The sequence below is a fragment of the Anomaloglossus baeobatrachus genome, chromosome 4 (assembly GCF_048569485.1).
Source record: "Anomaloglossus baeobatrachus isolate aAnoBae1 chromosome 4, aAnoBae1.hap1, whole genome shotgun sequence".
Lineage (NCBI taxonomy): Eukaryota > Metazoa > Chordata > Amphibia > Anura > Aromobatidae > Anomaloglossus > Anomaloglossus baeobatrachus.
This window is the reverse complement of record NC_134356.1, coordinates 460413903-460434093: the sequence shown is the minus strand read 5'-3', so window position 1 is coordinate 460434093 and position 20191 is coordinate 460413903. Positions and strand designations below refer to the sequence as shown.

The 20191-nt window shown below is 45.6% G+C and overlaps 1 protein-coding gene across 1 annotated transcript in view; it reads right to left on the bottom strand.

Annotated features, from left to right (window-relative positions):
- Positions 1-20191, bottom strand: part of LOC142303863 (dual oxidase 1-like) — a 421125-nt gene that overhangs the window by 203057 nt on the left and 197877 nt on the right. The gene's annotated exons all lie outside the window — the stretch shown is intronic.

The following is a 20191-nucleotide window of genomic DNA, read 5'->3' as shown; positions in this document are numbered from 1 at the left end:
GGCCCAATAACTTGCAAATGAATTTTTTAATTGTAAACATTGCAAGAATAAGAATATTGGGAAAAGTGAAATAGCAAAAATTGGGCCCTTCTGTATGAGGAAGTCCATTTACATGTGATGACAAATTTTTAAAATGAGCGTGATCTATGATTGAAATATGTATTTTATTTATGTTTTTGTAACTCTGCTCCTGTCTCTTATGCTAATGATAACTGTCAATATGTAATGCTACTGCACAATGACAACAAAGGATTATGTTTAGACTGCCAATAAAAAGAGACCAAATGGTCACTAACTGTGCAATTGCATCGCTGCATATGTTTGTACCGGCCAATGATTGAGAATTTTTACCAGACAGGGAGAAAAAGTATCAATAATGCTTTTCAATGTTTTTGTTTCCAAATTGTTGTAAGAATTTTTGTCTTCTTATCAGTGACCTTAAAGCGGGCTTTACACGCTGTGACATTGCTAGCGATGTCGCGGGTGATAGCACCCGCCCACGTCGGTGGCGCGTCACGGGCTGATCGCTGCCGTAGCGAACAATATTGCTACGGCAGCATCACGCGCTATTACCTGTTCACCGACCTGTGGCCGCCGAACAATCTCTCCTTTACGGGGGAGGTTCGTTCGGCGTCACAGCAGTGTCACTAAGCGGCCACCCAATAGAAGCGGAGGGGCGGAGATGAGCGGCCACCTCCTTCCTTCCTCATTGCCGGCGGCCGCAGGTACGATGTTGTTCCTCGTTCCTGCGGTGTCACACACAGCGATGTGTGCTGCCACAGGAACGATGAACAACCTGCATCCAAAAGCAGCAACAATATTTGGGAAAGGAACGACGTGTCAACGATCAATGTTTCGGTGAGTAATTTTGATCGTTAGCGGTCTCTCGTACGCCAGATGTGGGTCACGAATTCTGTGACCCCAACAACATCTCGTTAGCGATGTCGTTGCATGTAAAGCGGCCTTTAGTCTATGCCACATATGATTGGCTGCCATCAGGCTGTAGAAAGGCTTATTTTATGTTCTGAAATTGGAATATAGACAGCAAGGCCAACTGCAGAAGTGCCCCTATTGTCACCGCTATAGTTTACATATATCCAGACTAGTAGAAATATGCTATACAAAAAACAGAACCTGTGAAAATATAGTGTTTTGTTTAAATAGTTTCTATGGATTTACATAAGAAATTAAAAAAGGCATAAAACATTGACTAAATCATTGATCTATGTGTTCCTTTATTTACTGTAACAAATTATTTGACAAGAATAGATAAAGCTTAAAGGGAACCTGTCATATTTAAAAACATATCGGGTTAATCTATAGATTAATAGCATTTGGAACCTGAACATTAAATACCGCTGCCGGGAGAAAATTAACGTTAATCTTCCCAGGAGCATCTGCGTTTTAGTTGGGGGTGGTGATGGTGCAGATTCAGTCACGGATCTTTGTATGGAGTGCGGCGACTGTAACCAACCCCCCTCGAAGTGACTTACAGACTCTCAGTATTAGAACCAGCTGTCAGTCAGTGCTGGGGACGTAGTTACAGCCTCCACTCTCCATACACAGAGAGGTTACTAAACCAGCGTCAGCGCCACCCAAATGACTGAAACCCGAATGCTGCCGGAGGGACTAAAGTTCGCTTCCTCTCAGCAGCGGAGTTTAATGTGCAGCGCTAAACAGGTTTCAAATGCTATTAACTTGCAGATTAAGCCCACATCTGCATTTTCACACATGACAGGTTCCCTTTAACATCTGTTTAAGGAAAAATTAGGAAATACCCTGCTTTAATTAGCAGCTATAAAAAGTGAAGCTGACCTGCACATACATTATGAATACATTGGTTTCATTAGTCACTGTACTATGATTTAATTTCTGTCAGTAGTGATGTTTCTGAAAAATTAAACACTCGCTAAAAGGTTTCCTCACTTGATTAGATATGATTAGGGATGATCGAATACCTCAAATATTCGGCTTCGTGAATATTCGACGAATAACTCGCCGCTATGCAAATATTTTAATGCGCAATGTAAGTCTATAGGAAGCCCGAATAGTTCCGAATAGTTGTTATTCGGGATTCCCATAGACTTACATTGCGCATCGAATATTCGCGAATAGTGGCGATTTATTCGGCAAATATTTGCAAAGCCGAATATTTGAGGTATTCGATCATCACTACATATGATTCTTAATGGTCAGGGTCATAGCTTTAAAGGATTCAGAGGATGAATTCATTGTTTGGCCCTAAGTCCACTAAGCCACAATAGAAGTCACAACCAGAACATTGTAAATAAAGGTCTGAAGATTTATGATAAGAATCTGGTGGGGCATACTTGCTAACAGTTCTGATTTTGTTTGGAAAATCAGGAGCAGGAGTGCAATTAGTTATGACTGGGCCCATGGAGAAATGGGACCTGGCAATGTCAGCAGCTTTATCTGCTCAATATACTGGTGTCTGTGCATTTTCCTACCTGACAAGCCAGCACTAGTGCCCGGTCATTCTACGACCCAGAGAGCCATCAGCTTTTTCCAACAAAATGTCTATTCAGGCCGATGGCCTATCAGACGCTAGCAACTGATGTTGCTGTGCCTTTACTGATGTTACTGCCATCCTCCTTGCCACCCCGTTGTGCTACCTGTGATGGAGCAGGAAGAGGATTCTGCATATCATGGGAGCAGGGAAATGTAGCAAGAATCATTTTTTTTTAATGTGTTGGAGTAGAGCACCAGGACAGAGGCCATTATTAAAGAAACTGGCTAAGATAGTGACATTCTTAAAGAAAGGGGCAAAAATGAGGGACATTATTACAGTAAGGGGCCAAAAAGGGAAACATTATTACAAAATGGGTGACATAATTATGGTATGGAAGTCAGATAGAGGAACATACATTGTAAGTTTGTGATAGCAAGTGGGCCACAAAATTACAATAGTAGGCCATATGGGGGACATTATTATTGTATGGGACCAATTGAGGGACAATATTACTGTATGGGGGACAGAATAGAGTGTACTATTACTTCACAATGGAGGACATTAATACTATTCCCCATTATGGCCCATACATTATTAATGATTTTTGCCACTGTGAAGTGGACATTACTGTTGGTTTCAACACCGAAAAAGACTTATTTCTGTAAGGAGGCACAAAAAGAAATGTTTTTATTCTTTTGGGGTCAGCCACAAAAGGGGACATATTCCTTAATATTTTATCAGAAGGACAAATATTGTTACTGTCACATTTTATTTTTAATCAAACTTCAGGGAAAGAAGGGGTTAATGCTGCATTGTCAAACAAATTCCAGATGGCTATATAGGAACGTGATGTTTTATTAAGTCAACGCGTTTCAGAGATCTATGTGTCTTTCATCAGTACAAGATATCGCATTAGGTAATATGATTTCTTGTCCTCATGAAGGAGACATAGATCTCTGAAATGCTAAAACGTGTTGATTTAATAAAACACCACGTTCCTACATTGCCATTTGGAATTTCTTCAGCAGTGGTGAATTAACCCCTTCTTTCCCTGAAGTGTGATTGCCTCTCCACGTGGGGCTGCGGCAGCCATTTTTATATGTGCGGTTCAGTGTTTGTGGCTTCTCACAACCCGTCAAGGTGTGCCTTATTGCATTCATATCTCTTGGTTTACCAGGGTAAGACCCTATTGTGCTTCTTTTCTTCTAAAGTGATATTTTATTTTTAGGAATACTTCTACTGTGGATGGAACAAAATATAGGTTCTATTACTGTGCAGGGCAATAGGACTATTGCACTTTTCATCTTCATCTGGCACAGTATAGAAGTGAGGAAAGTGTGTTTGTGTGGGAAGAGGGTGGGGATGTAGTAGTCATTACCATTAGTCATAGACGTTTGTTACTCTTTATAGAGATGAGACCATGATGGTTGAGGTCATAGCATTCTGCACCAGATGAAGAAGAAAAGCAAAAATTAATTAATTTATTTGGATGAGTCACTGGTACTGTAAGTCCCTGAGTTTACCTGTACTATATATACTTGCATGATATACAAAACCCCTGTGTATAATGTCACTATTGGTAATACTGATGTTAGCACTGTAGTTTTTGCTAGTGGTTTCTGATAGTAATCAGCATGATGGTATTTGGTTACTACAGTAGAGATGGGAGAATAGTGAATTATTCGGGTTCGGAATACGGTATCCGAGTACTATTCCAGTATTCGTCACGAATAACGAATCTAATCCAAGTCAATGGGAAACCCAAGCATTTTTCTGGGAAATCTTCAAGTAAAATTCTCGGGTTCCCCATTGACTTATATTCAATTCGTTATTCATGACAAATACTGGAGTAGTACTCAGTATTCAGATAGCATAATCCGGACCTGAATATTTCACTATTCACCAGTCTCTAATAGTAATATGCGGGACAGTCATGGTATGGTGGTATTTATCAATTGTATGTGGTATTATTCATCACTGTTGTGGTAATATGTGGTCCAGTCATCGTGTGGGGGTATTACACCCTTGTATGTGGTATTATCGCTATAGACACTGATGAAGAAAAAGGTAACAATGTTTTGAACTTTCGATTTCAGGCTCCATATTTCACCATTCATTATAGCTTTGAATGTGACACTACCTTCATTTTAATTATAAACATCTTGGTTATCTCATACATAATTTGACTTGTAACTATTTAGCAGATTATTAGTTTTGCAGATCCTTGTCATGTTACTGCATTGTTATCGTTTTGCTCCTGATGGTGGACAAATCTTTTTCTTTCTGTATGCTACAAATTACAACCTGTTATCACATTTCCTAATAGATCCATGTGTTATCAGGTTGATTCCGAAGTGAAATGTCACTAGGACAAATCAACAAGCAGCCATGATGAAGATTTACCAACAAAGGGAAACAGCTTCATTCAGCTCATTGATTGTGGTCTCTCGATTAAGAAAATTGCCAAACTGCATCATATGAGAGCCATGACAGGTGGAATAATGCAAAATGAAGTCTGTCCATAAATTCCAAAGCCAAGCGGTGAACGTCCAGGCAATATATCGGAGGTAACAAGCCCACTCATCACAAGTTCTATCACTTCTGAACTGACAAATGTCAGTAGAGGTGGCTCATATACTGTACTTCATAAAAGTGAGATCACAGATGTCCATGCAAGCATCGTGTGACGTAAGTTACACAAGTCTTCAATGGTGACCTGAAAGAAGGTGAAGAAGCTTTGACTTAAAAATTGTCAAAAGAAGCGTTGCCTTGAGTTTGCAAAAAAGTATGAAAAGTGGACAGTAGAAGATTAGAAACAGGTGATTTGGAGGGATGGGTTGAAAGTCATTAGACTAGGCTTTGATAGGTACAAATGGACTGGGAGAAACATGAGAAAAAGGTGCTAACGGATTAAGAAATTGAAGAAACTGTCAGTTTCAGTGAGAAAAGCCTGATGATATAGGGTTGTTTCACAGCCAAATGTATTGGAAAATTGACCAGGATTGATGGTGGTCTCAATAATGAGCTACTATATGGCAGTATCCTACAAGAAAAGTTGCTGGAGTATGAAAAAGACAACATAGTATTCCAGCAGGACACACATCCAAAGCATAGGTCAAGATTGGCAAAGAAATAGATCTGTGACAATGAATTAGGTGCTGAAATGGTCCCCACTAGAGATGAGCGAACCGGTCCCGGTTCGGCTCGAGGTCGGTTCGCCGAACGGAGGTCCCGTTCGAGTTCAGCTCGTCGAACGTTCGACGAACCGAACTCGAACTGCATAGGAAACAATGGCAGGCAATCACAAACACCTAAAAACACCTAGAAAACACCCTCAAAGGTGTCCAAAAGGTAACAAACAACTCACAACACGACACAAACACATGGGAAAGTGACAAGGACATATACTCATGCGAAAACAAAACAGCTGGACAAGGAAAAAGAGGAGGACACACAGATATATGAGTTAATGCAAGGAAACATCGATTCCATTATTGTGCAACTTGAGCCCTGCTCATTTTAGGCTTCCAATCTTGATAAATTGCCTGAGCTCGCCACGTACGCCTTGGGGATCTTGTCGTGTCCTGCAGCCAGCGTTCTCTCGGAACCTGTCTTCAGTGCTGCTGGGGGTCTGCTGGCAGATAAGCACACGTGTCTGTCCACTGACAATGTGGACATGGCTCTCAGAGGACTTTTCTTCCCCTGGGTCATCCAGGGGACGGGAAAGGCACGCGTATTTTTGAGAGTGCTTCATGCCAAGCATATTTTTCTTTTTCAAAAGGGGGCTCAACCGATGCCAGTCAAGTGGGGTGTGTGTGGCTCAGTTAGTGGAAACGAGGGAGACTGTGGTTGGAGTCCCCTCGCTGTGTTTCTAAAAGAACCAAGATGAACAAGTCATGGCTCTCAGAGGACTTTTCTTTCCCTGGGTCAGCCAGGGGACGGGAAAGGCACGCGTATTTTTCAGAGTGCTTCATGCCAAGCATCTTTTTCTTTTTCAAAAGGGGGGGTCAACTGATGCCAGTGAAGTGGGGTGTGTGTGGCCCAATTAGTGGCAGCGAGGGAGACTGTGGTTGGAGTCCCCTCGCTGTGTTTCCGAAAAGAACCAAGATGAACAAGTCATGGCTCTCAGAGGACATTTCTTCCCCTGGGTCAGCCAGGGGACGGGAAAGGCACACGTATTTTTGAGAGTGCTTCATGCAAAGCATCTTTTTCTTTTTCAAAAGGGGGCTCAAACGATGCCAGTCAAGTGGGGTGTGTGTGGCCCAGTTAGTGGAAACGAGGGAGACTGTGGTTGGAGTCCCCTCGCTGTGTTTCTAAAAAAACCAAGATGAACAAGTCATGGCTCTCAGAGGACTTTTCTTCCCCTGGGTCATCCAGGGGACGGGAAAGGCATGCGTATTTTTGAGAGTGCTTCATGCCAAGCATCTTTTTCTTTTTCAAAAGGGGGGGTCAACTGATGCCAGTCAAGTGGGGTGTGTGTGGCCCAGTTAGTGGAAACGAGGGAGACTGTGGTTGGAGTCCTCTCGCTGTGTTTCTAAAAGAACCAAGATGAACAAGTCATGGCTCTCAGAGGACTTTTCTTCCCCTGGGTCAGCCAGGGGACGGGAAAGGCACGCGTATTTTTGAGAGTGCTTCATGCAAAGCATCTTTTTCTTTTTCAAAAGGGGGCTCAACCGATGCCAGTCAAGTGGGGTGTGTGTGGCCCAGTTAGTGGAAATGAGGGAGACTGTGGTTGGAGTCCCCTCGCTGTGTTTCTAAAAGAACCAAGATGAACAAGTCATGGCTCTCAGAGGACTTTTCTTCCCCTGGGTCATCCAGGGGACGGGAAAGGCACGCGTATTTTTGAGAGTGCTTCATGCCAAGCATCTTTTTCTTTTTCAAAAGGGGGGGTCAACTGATGCCAGTTAAGTGGGGTGTGTGTGGCCCAATTAGTGGCACCGAGGGAGACTGTGGTTGGAGTCCCCTCGCTGTGTTTCCGAAAAGAACCAAGATGAACAAATCATGGCTCTCAGAGGACTTTTCTTCCACTGGGTCAGCCAGGGGACGGGAAAGGCACGCGTATTTTTGAGAGTGCTTCATGCAAAGCATCTTTTTCTTTTTCAAAAGGGGGCTCAACCGATGCCAGTCAAGTGGGGTGTGTGTGGCCCAGTTAGTGGAAACGAGGGAGACTGTGGTTGGAGTCCCCTCGCTGTGTTTCTAAAAGAACGAAGATGAACAAGTCATGGCTTTCAGAGGACTTTTCTTCCCCTGGGTCAGCCAGGGGACGGGAAAGGCACGCATATTTTTGAGAGTGCTTCATGCCAAGCATCTTTTTCTTTTTCAAAAGGGGGGGTCAACTGATGCCAGTCAAGTGGGGTGTGTGTGGCCCAGTTAGTGGAAACGAGGGAGACTGTGGTTGGAGTCCCCTCGCTGTGTTTCTAAAAGAACGAAGATTAACAAGTCATGTCTCTCAGAGGACTTTTCTTCCCCTGGGTCAGCCAGGAGACGGGAAAGGCACGCGTATTTTTGAGAGTGCTTCATGCAAAGCATCTTTTTCTTTTTCAAAAGGGGGCTCAACCGATGCCAGTCAAGTGGGGTGTGTGTGGCCCAGTTAGTGGAAACGAGGGAGACTGTGGTTGGAGTCCCCTCGCTGTGTTTCTAAAAGAACCAAGATGAACAAGTCATGGCTTTCAGAGGACTTTTCTTCCCCTGGGTCAGCCAGGGGACGGGAAAGGCACGCGTATTTTTGAGAGTGCTTCATGCAAAGCATCTTTTTCTTTTTCAAAAGGGGGTTCAACCGATGCCAGTCAAGTGGGGTGTGTGTGGCCCAGTTAGTGGAAACGAGGGAGACTGTGGTTGGAGTCCCCTCGCTGTGTTTCTAAAAGAACCAAGATGAACAAGTCATGGCTCTCAGAGGACTTTTCTTCCCCTGGGTCATCCAGGGGATGGGAAAGGCACGCGTATTTTTGAGAGTGCTTCATGCTAAGCATCTTTTTCTTTTTCAAAAGGGGGGGTCAACTGATGCCAGTCAAGTGGGGTGTGTGTGGCCCAATTAGTGGCAACGAGGGAGACTGTGGTTGGAGTCCCCTCACTGTGTTTCCGAAAAGAACCAAGATGAACAAGTCAAGGCTCTCAGAGGACTTTTCTTCCCCTGGGTCAGCCAGGGGACGGGAAAGGCACGCGTATTTTTGAGAGTGCTTCATGCAAAGCATCTTTTTCTTTTTCAAAAGGGGGCTCAACCGATGCCAGTCAAGTGGGGTGTGTGTGGCCCAGTTAGTGGAAACGAGGGAGACTGTGGTTGGAGTCCCCTCGCTGTGTTTCTAAAAGAACCAAGATGAACAAGTCATGGCTCTCAGAGGACTTTTCTTCCCCTGGGTCAGCCAGGGGACGGGAAAGGCACGCGTATTTTTGAGAGTGCTTCATGCAAAGCATCTTTTTCTTTTTCAAAAGGGGGCTCAACCGATGCCAGTCAAGTGGGGTGTGTGTGGCCCAGTTAGTGGAAACGAGGGAGACTGTGGTTGGAGTCCCCTCGCTGTGTTTCTAAAAGAACCAAGATGAACAAGTCATGGCTCTCAGAGGACTTTTCTTCCCCTGGGTCAGCCAGGGGACGGGAAAGGCATGCGTATTTTTGAGAGTGCTTCATGCAAAGCATCTTTTTCTTTTTCAAAAGGGGGCTCAACCGATGCCAGTCAAGTGGGGTGTGTGTGGCCCAGTTAGTGGAAATGAGGGAGACTGTGGTTGGAGTCCCCTCGCTATGTTTCTAAAAGAACCAAGATGAACAAGTCATGGCTCTCAGAGGACTTTTCTTCCCCTGGGTCATCCAGGGGATGGGAAAGGCACGCGTATTTTTGAGAGTGCTTCATGCCAAGCATCTTTTTCTTTTTCAAAAGGGGGGGTCAACTGATGTCAGTCAAGTGGGGTGTGTGTGGCCCAGTTAGTGGAAACGAGGGAGACTGTGGTTGGAGTCCCCTCGCTGTGTTTCTAAAAGAACCAAGATAAACAAGTCATGGCTCTCAGAGGACTTTTCTTCCCCTGGGTCAGCCAGGGGACGGGAAAGGCACGCGTATTTTTGAGAGTGCTTCATGCAAAGCATCTTTTTCTTTTTCAAAAGGGGGCTCAACCGATGCCAGTCAAGTGGGGTGTGTGTGGCCCAGTTAGTGGAAACGAGGGAGACTGTGGTTGGAGTCCCCTCGCTGTGTTTCTAAAAGAACCAAGATGAACAAGTCATGGCTCTCAGAGGACTTTTCTTCCCCTGGGTCAGCCAGGGGACGGGAAAGGCACGCGTATTTTTAAGAGTGCTTCATGCAAAGCATCTTTTTCTTTTTCAAAAGGGGGCTCAACCGATGCCAGTCAAGTGGGGTGTGTGTGGCCCAGTTAGTGGAAACGAGGGAGACTGTGGTTGGAGTCCCCTCGCTGTGTTTCTAAAAGAACCAAGATGAACAAGTCATGGCTCTCAGAGGACTTTTCTTCCCGTGGGTCAGCCAGGGGACGGGAAAGGCACGCGTATTTTTGAGAGTGCTTCATGCAAAGCATCTTTTTCTTTTTCAAAAGGGGGCTCAACCGATGCCAGTCAAGTGGGGTGTGTGTGGCCCAGTTAGTGGAAACGAGGGAGACTGTGGTTGGAGTCCCCTCGCTGTGTTTCTAAAAGAACCAAGATGAACAAGTCATGGCTCTCAGAGGACTTTTCTTCCCCTGGGTCAGCCAGGGGACGGGAAAGGCACGCGTATTTTTGAGAGTGCTTCATGCAAAGCATCTTTTTCTTTTTCAAAAGGGGGCTCAACCGATGCCAGTCAAGTGGGGTGTGTGTGGCCCAGTTAGTGGAAACGAGGGAGACTGTGGTTGGAGTCCCCTCGCTGTGTTTCTAAAAGAACCAAGATGAACAAGTCATGGCTCTCAGAGGACTTTTCTTCCCCTGGGTCAGCCAGGGGACGGGAAAGGCACGCGTATTTTTGAGAGTGCTTCATGCAAAGCATCTTTTTCTTTTTCAAAAGGGGGCTCAACCGATGCCAGTCAAGTGGGGTGTGTGTGGCCCAGTTAGTGGAAACGAGGGAGACTGTGGTTGGAGTCCCCTCGCTGTGTTTCTAAAAGAACCAAGATGAACAAGTCATGGCTCTCAGAGGACTTTTCTTCCCCTGGGTCAGCCAGGGGACGGGAAAGGCATGCGTATTTTTGAGAGTGCTTCATGCAAAGCATCTTTTTCTTTTTCAAAAGGGGGCTCAACCGATGCCAGTCAAGTGGGGTGTGTGTGGCCCAGTTAGTGGAAACGAGGGAGACTGTGGTTGGAGTCCCCTCGCTGTGTTTCTAAAAGAACCAAGATGAACAAGTCATGGCTTTCAGAGGACTTTTCTTCCCCTGGGTCAGCCAGGGGACGGGAAAGGCACGCGTATTTTTGAGAGTGCTTCATGCCAAGCATCTTTTTCTTTTTCAAAAGGGGGGGTCAACTGATGCCAGTCAAGTGGGGTGTGTGTGGCCCAGTTAGTGGAAACGAGGGAGACTGTGGTTGGAGTCCCCTCGCTGTGTTTCTAAAAGAACGAAGATGAACAAGTCATGTCTCTCAGAGGACTTTTCTTCCCCTGGGTCAGCCAGGAGACGGGAAAGGCACGCGTATTTTTGAGAGTGCTTCATGCAAAGCATCTTTTTCTTTTTCAAAAGGGGGCTCAACCGATGCCAGTCAAGTGGGGTGTGTGTGGCCCAGTTAGTGGAAATGAGGGAGACTGTGGTTGGAGTCCCCTCGCTGTGTTTCTAAAAGAACCAAGATGAACAAGTCATGGCTTTCAGAGGACTTTTCTTCCCCTGGGTCAGCCAGGGGACGGGAAAGGCACGCGTATTTTTGAGAGTGCTTCATGCAAAGCATCTTTTTCTTTTTCAAAAGGGGGTTCAACCGATGCCAGTCAAGTGGGGTGTGTGTGGCCCAGTTAGTGGAAACGAGGGAGACTGTGGTTGGAGTCCCCTCGCTGTGTTTCTAAAAGAACCAAGATGAACAAGTCATGGCTCTCAGAGGACTTTTCTTCCCCTGGGTCATCCAGGGGATGGGAAAGGCACGCGTATTTTTGAGAGTGCTTCATGCTAAGCATCTTTTTCTTTTTCAAAAGGGGGGGTCAACTGATGCCAGTCAAGTGGGGTGTGTGTGGCCCAATTAGTGGCAACGAGGGAGACTGTGGTTGGAGTCCCCTCGCTGTGTTTCCGAAAAGAACCAAGATGAACAAGTCAAGGCTCTCAGAGGACTTTTCTTCCCCTGGGTCAGCCAGGGGACGGGAAAGGCACGCGTATTTTTGAGAGTGCTTCATGCAAAGCATCTTTTTCTTTTTCAAAAGGGGGCTCAACCGATGCCAGTCAAGTGGGGTGTGTGTGGCCCAGTTAGTGGAAACGAGGGAGACTGTGGTTGGAGTCCCCTCGCTGTGTTTCTAAAAGAACCAAGATGAACAAGTCATGGCTCTCAGAGGACTTTTCTTCCCCTGGGTCAGCCAGGGGACGGGAAAGGCACGCGTATTTTTGAGAGTGCTTCATGCAAAGCATCTTTTTCTTTTTCAAAAGGGGGCTCAACCGATGCCAGTCAAGTGGGGTGTGTGTGGCCCAGTTAGTGGAAACGAGGGAGACTGTGGTTGGAGTCCCCTCGCTGTGTTTCTAAAAGAACCAAGATGAACAAGTCATGGCTCTCAGAGGACTTTTCTTCCCCTGGGTCAGCCAGGGGACGGGAAAGGCATGCGTATTTTTGAGAGTGCTTCATGCAAAGCATCTTTTTCTTTTTCAAAAGGGGGCTCAACCGATGCCAGTCAAGTGGGGTGTGTGTGGCCCAGTTAGTGGAAATGAGGGAGACTGTGGTTGGAGTCCCCTCGCTATGTTTCTAAAAGAACCAAGATGAACAAGTCATGGCTCTCAGAGGACTTTTCTTCCCCTGGGTCATCCAGGGGATGGGAAAGGCACGCGTATTTTTGAGAGTGCTTCATGCCAAGCATCTTTTTCTTTTTCAAAAGGGGGGGTCAACTGATGTCAGTCAAGTGGGGTGTGTGTGGCCCAGTTAGTGGAAACGAGGGAGACTGTGGTTGGAGTCCCCTCGCTGTGTTTCTAAAAGAACCAAGATAAACAAGTCATGGCTCTCAGAGGACTTTTCTTCCCCTGGGTCAGCCAGGGGACGGGAAAGGCACGCGTATTTTTGAGAGTGCTTCATGCAAAGCATCTTTTTCTTTTTCAAAAGGGGGCTCAACCGATGCCAGTCAAGTGGGGTGTGTGTGGCCCAGTTAGTGGAAACGAGGGAGACTGTGGTTGGAGTCCCCTCGCTGTGTTTCTAAAAGAACCAAGATGAACAAGTCATGGCTCTCAGAGGACTTTTCTTCCCCTGGGTCAGCCAGGGGACGGGAAAGGCACGCGTATTTTTAAGAGTGCTTCATGCAAAGCATCTTTTTCTTTTTCAAAAGGGGGCTCAACCGATGCCAGTCAAGTGGGGTGTGTGTGGCCCAGTTAGTGGAAACGAGGGAGACTGTGGTTGGAGTCCCCTCGCTGTGTTTCTAAAAGAACCAAGATGAACAAGTCATGGCTCTCAGAGGACTTTTCTTCCCGTGGGTCAGCCAGGGGACGGGAAAGGCACGCGTATTTTTGAGAGTGCTTCATGCAAAGCATCTTTTTCTTTTTCAAAAGGGGGCTCAACCGATGCCAGTCAAGTGGGGTGTGTGTGGCCCAGTTAGTGGAAACGAGGGAGACTGTGGTTGGAGTCCCCTCGCTGTGTTTCTAAAAGAACCAAGATGAACAAGTCATGGCTCTCAGAGGACTTTTCTTCCCCTGGGTCAGCCAGGGGACGGGAAAGGCACGCGTATTTTTGAGAGTGCTTCATGCAAAGCATCTTTTTCTTTTTCAAAAGGGGGCTCAACCGATGCCAGTCAAGTGGGGTGTGTGTGGCCCAGTTAGTGGAAACGAGGGAGACTGTGGTTGGAGTCCCCTCGCTGTGTTTCTAAAAGAACCAAGATGAACAAGTCATGGCTCTCAGAGGACTTTTCTTCCCCTGGGTCAGCCAGGGGACGGGAAAGGCACGCGGATTTTTGAGAGTGCTTCATGCAAAGCATCTTTTTCTTTTTCAAAAGGGGGCTCAACCGATGCCAGTCAAGTGGGGTGTGTGTGGCCCAGTTAGTGGAAACGAGGGAGACTGTGGTTGGAGTCCCCTCGCTGTGTTTCTAAAAGAACCAAGATGAACAAGTCATGGCTCTCAGAGGACTTTTCTTCCCCTGGGTCAGCCAGGGGATGGGAAAGGCATGCGTATTTTTGAGAGTGCTTCATGCAAAGCATCTTTTTCTTTTTCAAAAGGGGGCTCAACCGATGCCAGTCAAGTGGGGTGTGTGTGGCCCAGTTAGTGGAAATGAGGGAGACTGTGGTTGGAGTCCCCTCGCTATGTTTCTAAAAGAACCAAGATGAACAAGTCATGGATCTCAGAGGACTTTTCTTCCCCTGGGTCATCCAGGGGATGGGAAAGGCACGCGTATTTTTGAGAGTGCTTCATGCCAAGCATCTTTTTCTTTTTCAAAAGGGGGGGTCAACTGATGTCAGTCAAGTGGGGTGTGTGTGGCCCAGTTAGTGGAAACGAGGGAGACTGTGGTTGGAGTCCCCTCGCTGTGTTTCTAAAAGAACCAAGATAAACAAGTCATGGCTCTCAGAGGACTTTTCTTCCCCTGGGTCAGCCAGGGGACGGGAAAGGCACGCGTATTTTTGAGAGTGCTTCATGCAAAGCATCTTTTTCTTTTTCAAAAGGGGGCTCAACCGATGCCAGTCAAGTGGGGTGTGTGTGGCCCAGTTAGTGGAAACGAGGGAGACTGTGGTTGGAGTCCCCTCGCTGTGTTTCTAAAAGAACCAAGATGAACAAGTCATGGCTCTCAGAGGACTTTTCTTCCCCTGGGTCAGCCAGGGGACGGGAAAGGCACGCGTATTTTTAAGAGTGCTTCATGCAAAGCATCTTTTTCTTTTTCAAAAGGGGGCTCAACCGATGCCAGTCAAGTGGGGTGTGTGTGGCCCAGTTAGTGGAAACGAGGGAGACTGTGGTTGGAGTCCCCTCGCTGTGTTTCTAAAAGAACCAAGATGAACAAGTCATGGCTCTCAGAGGACTTTTCTTCCCGTGGGTCAGCCAGGGGACGGGAAAGGCACGCGTATTTTTGAGAGTGCTTCATGCAAAGCATCTTTTTCTTTTTCAAAAGGGGGCTCAACCGATGCCAGTCAAGTGGAGTGTGTGTGGCCCAGTTAGTGGAAATGAGGGAGACTGTGGTTGGAGTCCCCTCGCTGTGTTTCTAAAAGAACCAAGATGAACAAGTCATGGCTCTCAGAGGACTTTTCTTCCCCTGGGTCAGCCAGGGGACGGGAAAGGCACGCGTATTTTTGAGAGTGCTTCATGCAAAGCATCTTTTTCTTTTTCAAAAGGGGGCTCAACCGATGCCAGTCAAGTGGGGTGTGTGTGGCCCAGTTAGTGGAAACGAGGGAGACTGTGGTTGGAGTCCCCTCGCTGTGTTTCTAAAAGAACCAAGATGAACAAGTCATGGCTCTCAGAGGACTTTTCTTCCCCTGGGTCAGCCAGGGGACGGGAAAGGCACGCGTATTTTTGAGAGTGCTTCATGCAAAGCATCTTTTTCATCTTGAAAATTGGGTCAACTGATGCCAGTCAAGTGGGGTGTGTGTGGCCCAATTTTTGGAAACAAGGGAGACTGTGGTTGGAGTCCCGTTACTGTGTTTTACATGCTTTTAGAAGGGCTGGACATGGCTTAGAGGTTGACTTTCAGCATCTGGAAACTGTTGGCTACCAAAATGCTGCCTTTCCAACCTTTTTAACCGAGGATTTTCGAGACCTTATGCCCATCGCAGTGCCCCAAGAGCCGATGCCCAGGCGCCACTCCTTCTCCAACAAAGGCGTGCACGCGCTACACCAGCATGTCGCACTAAACATCACTGATTCCTTGAGAAACTCTGTGTGACAGGGTGCATTTCTCCACAGATAATTGGCCCAGTAAGCATGGACAGGGGCGTTACATGTCGCTGACTGGGCAATGCGTTACTGTGGGGAGAGATGGAGAAGGGTCTGCTGTACAAGTCTTGCCGTCCCCACGAGTTGTTTCAATCCTTCTTCTGTATGTAGACGTTAATACACTGCTTCTGCCTCTTCAACCTCGTGTGGGTCCTCCACCTTGGCGCAAACCCTGTGTGGTCAGGCCACCCTTCCTTGTAACTGCGCACAAGGAATACCACACACCTCCTTACTATGCTGGCAGCAGAGCTCAATGCCATCAGGCGGTCAAAGGTTTACTTTGAAATGTATGGGAAATGTGAGTCACACCGCTGAGAAGTTGTGGACGGTTAGCTCTGGAGACCGAGTTTCATCAATGGTTGTCTCCACTCAACCAGCAGCCAGGAAAGGCCGGGTGCGACAATGATGCAAACATGGGTGCGGCCCTTCGCTGTGACAATGTGACACACGTGCCTTGTGTGCTTCACGTGTTGAACCTGGTTGTCCAGCAATTTTTAAAGCACTATCCTGGCCCACATGGCCTTCTGCAGAGAGCACGGTGTAACGCCTTCCTTGATCCACACACTCAGATGGGCTGTAAATGATAGGCTAGAGGGAAGCCACTCACCAAGCAGGATACCTAGAACCCTGAAACCCTTTAACCCCTATACAGGGATTAGGAATTACACAGGGCCCAAGGTGATTAATACCTGTGGAAGGCTGCAGTTCCAGAGAATAGTAGTCAGGCAGGGTCAAAACATTAATTGAGGAACAGGAACAGAATGGGACGGCCAGGACTTAATCAGAAAACAAGCAGAGGTGAAATGCGGATCGGCCAACAAGGTACATAAACAGCAAGCAGGAAAAGTAGTCAGGCAACAAGCACACAAAATCATAAAACTGAACTGGGGGTAAAAGTAACCAGAGGTTCATAGCTATGTCTGGCAGTGGTCCGCAGACAGGATGGGCATAAAAAAGGGTGTCTTCCCATTGGTTGCAGCTGAATGATGGTATTTCATCTGTGAGATACCCACCAGCTACATTCAGCCAGAGATTCTGCATCTGTCAAGGTAATGCAGCCCAGTGGGTGAGCATAACCTGCGTCCACCTGCGCCGCTGGCATCGACTCCTCTCCCATCATCAGCACTATGCATGAAAGGAACACGTTGTCACCTGGCGACCGGAGTACAAATTGACGGAGCGTACTCCGTTGGTGACTTAACAGCCGTGTGCGGCAATGATGCAAACCTGGCTGCGGGCCATCGTCAGGGCAATATGACACACGTGCCTTGTATGGCTCACGTGTTGAACCTCATTCTCCAGCAATTTTTAAAACACCATCCCGGCCTACATAGCCTTGTGCAGCGGGCACGCTCGCTATGTGCTCACTTCCATCATGCGCACACAGCAGCTCAACAACTTTCGTCGCTACAGACGTCTTTAGGTCTGGTGGTTAAACGCCTGAAATGCGATGTGCCGACACACAGGAATGTGAATCTGCACATGTTGCAGCGTCTGTGGCAGCACCGCCGAACCCTGCTGCAATACGTTATGACATATATGAGGGGGTAATACCAATATGAGAAGTTGTGTATAGCACTGGTATTTAAAATTTAACCTTTATTAATTTCTCTATTAAAATTATAGGACCAATCAGGTGATACCACAAGGTAAACAAAAAACAAAAGAACACAAAGTACAGATTGGATGCATACAATATATCAACAGGAGTTATATCCAATTCCCTCACGGTCCTCCCAGTTCAGATATATACATCCAAATGATTAAAGTGACATTGTGCAAAAAACCGTGATCCTCCCAAAATTGCACTCTTGCCCTTAGATTAACACTCTTTTTAAAGTGTCTACATGCAAATACAAAGATTATCCACAGATCACTCTAAAAACTCAGGCCCCTATGGGTCTGAATGAAACACTCACTTATGGGTGTTTCTTGTGATAGGGCAAGATAGGGTGACATAGGGGAAGACAACGACGAGTGGGGGCGCCATGACGTGACGGTAGGGTGCCAACCTCCGCGGTCAGGCAGGGCAAGGTAGGGCGCATGGCGGGATAGCTGGGAAGAGATGACTTCAGAAGCCCCCCCCCCTTCTTTCTATCGACTATCAGATCCCCTTACTCGATGTTCCATTTCCGGATAGACCATTTACATTTATAAATACATGATATACGCTCCGAAATCTCTGGATGCCTTCTTTTGGCACCAACCCGTGTCAGATCCTGCCAAAAATACCAAAAAATACTAATAAAATATCCTGTTCTTTTGATAAGAACAGTCGGTCAGACGGTAAAACTCCGTCCTTCTAACATTAATCCTGACCATGATGTGAGACTTATGGATCCCTTTTTTATGGGGTTCTATCGTGCCTTAGTAATCATCTCCTTATTGACAACACTGCATATATAAACAATATACATATACTTATCATCAATTTAAGGAACCTGTTTGCTAGAGCAAGATGGGCCGGCGGAGAATGAGTGATAGGCAGCGTTTTTTTTTATGTGTGCTAATACATGTCGGTCATCTGACCGGTGGGGACGCTCTCTTCTTCTTTGCACGTCACGCAGTAGAGAACTGCTGATTGGTCGCATTGTGATGAGTGACGGGCTGATGGATGTCAAATCCGGGACTGGAGAAAAACAGGTTTAACACCGCGCTTGAAGACCACGGACATCAGTGTTGAACACACAATTCTTTTATTTTACTTCGTTCCTACGCGTTTCGGAGACCACAACTGCCTCCTTCTTCAGGGAAAAGAATTTTACAGAGACCAAGGAGGAGCCCTTAAAAAGGATATACAGAAAAAAAAAAAAAGGGGAAGAAAAAAAGGAGGAGAAAGGAAGAGGGATCCCTGGCTATGACGTCAGTTCACCGTGTGCTGCAGAGCAATGACTCATTGCCACGTGGAGTAAAGCCGCATTACATGGCCTTTACAAAAATTAAATAAAATATACATTGATACATTTAGCTCAAACAGAAAATTCATAATCAAAAAACATAACAATGAAAAATACAGACAAAATGAATTTACAGTGAAAACGTGAAAAAAAGGGGGGGGGGGAAATATATGTACAACTATTAATGATCTTTGACACGAACCCGGGGTAGAGAGGCCGTGAAAATGACCGGCCATCTCACTGACATTGTGCTAACAGAGAGGTTGGGTGATGCCTCATGATTAGCTACAAAAACCATTAACCATTAAACCTGCACTAGGCAAAAATCGGCAAATAGAACAGGGCATATATTATATTTACAAGTAGGACCGATAATGACATCATTTTTATTAGAACTCAACCTTTTTAATTAATGAGTGAGGTGCACTTGAATAGAATAGACTAATTCCAAGGATCCGTTATGATAAACCAGGAGGAACAACAGAGGAACGGTGTGGTGCGCATGTATAAGAATGGAAGCAGATTCTCTTAATGAGAAGAGGTGAACAGAGTTCAGATCGTGGGAAAAAATAGCAAAGCGCAGGCGCGCTTAACATAGAAAGCAGCAAGTTCCTCACATCTCAGGGTTAAGAAAGTTCAGAAGTGTGGGAACTAACTATAGTGCGCGTGCGTGCAGTCAGTGACAGTTAAGGATTTTACCTCAGAAAAACCATGTAGTCAAGCCGTGGAGAAGGAAAGGCAAATCACGGATGAAATGCTCAGAGAAGTGTGAAACGGGATCAAGCCCTACAGTGCTAGGAAGAATAAAAGATAGTTCATTTTAATCTGACAAAACATCCAAAAATCACTCATAAATTGTTTTGCCGAAAAAACTAGTCTTTAACATTAAAGAGCAAGGGAAGGGAAAGAGTGACGTAAAAACAATAATGCATTATTTGAAACACGTAGTAATTTGAGCAGAAATGAATTAATAAAAAATAGATAAAAATAGGATATATGTGCGATGCGCACAGGGATTGATGACAAAACATATGTTGACAGTGCATCATTAGTAACATGAAAAAAGGGGGGGTGGGAGTGGAGGGGGGGGATTAAAAATATCTGAACTGGTGATTAAAACAACATTTAAGACATGAATATATTAAATATTTGAATGAATAAAAAACAGTCCATCAGAGGAAAGTAATATAATATAAAAATGATATAAAAATATATGAATATATATATAAAAATGTAAATATATATATAAAAGAATTGTGTAAATATATATATAAAAAATAAATATATATATAATATATAAAAGGCAATCATTATGATTAAAAAACACAAAAACATATTCCCATGAATTAATAAAATAAATCAGTAATCTCATTGAGGCCAAAGGGTTTAAGAGTATTCAATCTGTGTATCCAGTAGGTTTCCTTTCTGCTGAGTGTTTCTGCCCTATTGTTGGCATTAGGGGGAACCTGCTCAATGGGTGTGATTTTAAAATCTGGATTTTTATTGTGTGCAATAGTGCAGTGTTTAGACAACCCATGTTTTAGGAAGCCAATCTTGATATTATGGCGGTGGGAATTGACTCTATTATGGAGTTCCTGACTGGTCCGACCCACATACTGCTTCCCACATTTGCAGTCCACCAGATACACCACATAATCGGACTGACATGTCAGATGATCTCTTATTGGGAAATTCTCAGAGACACCAGGAGCACTAAAAGTGGTCCTCCCGTGACATATATTTTTGCAACACAAACATTTTTTTGACCCACATCTAAAAGCTCCCCCTATGGTAGGAGTATTCTTATTTTGGTTAGGAGTTACTGTTCTGAGCCTACTATTAGCTACTATA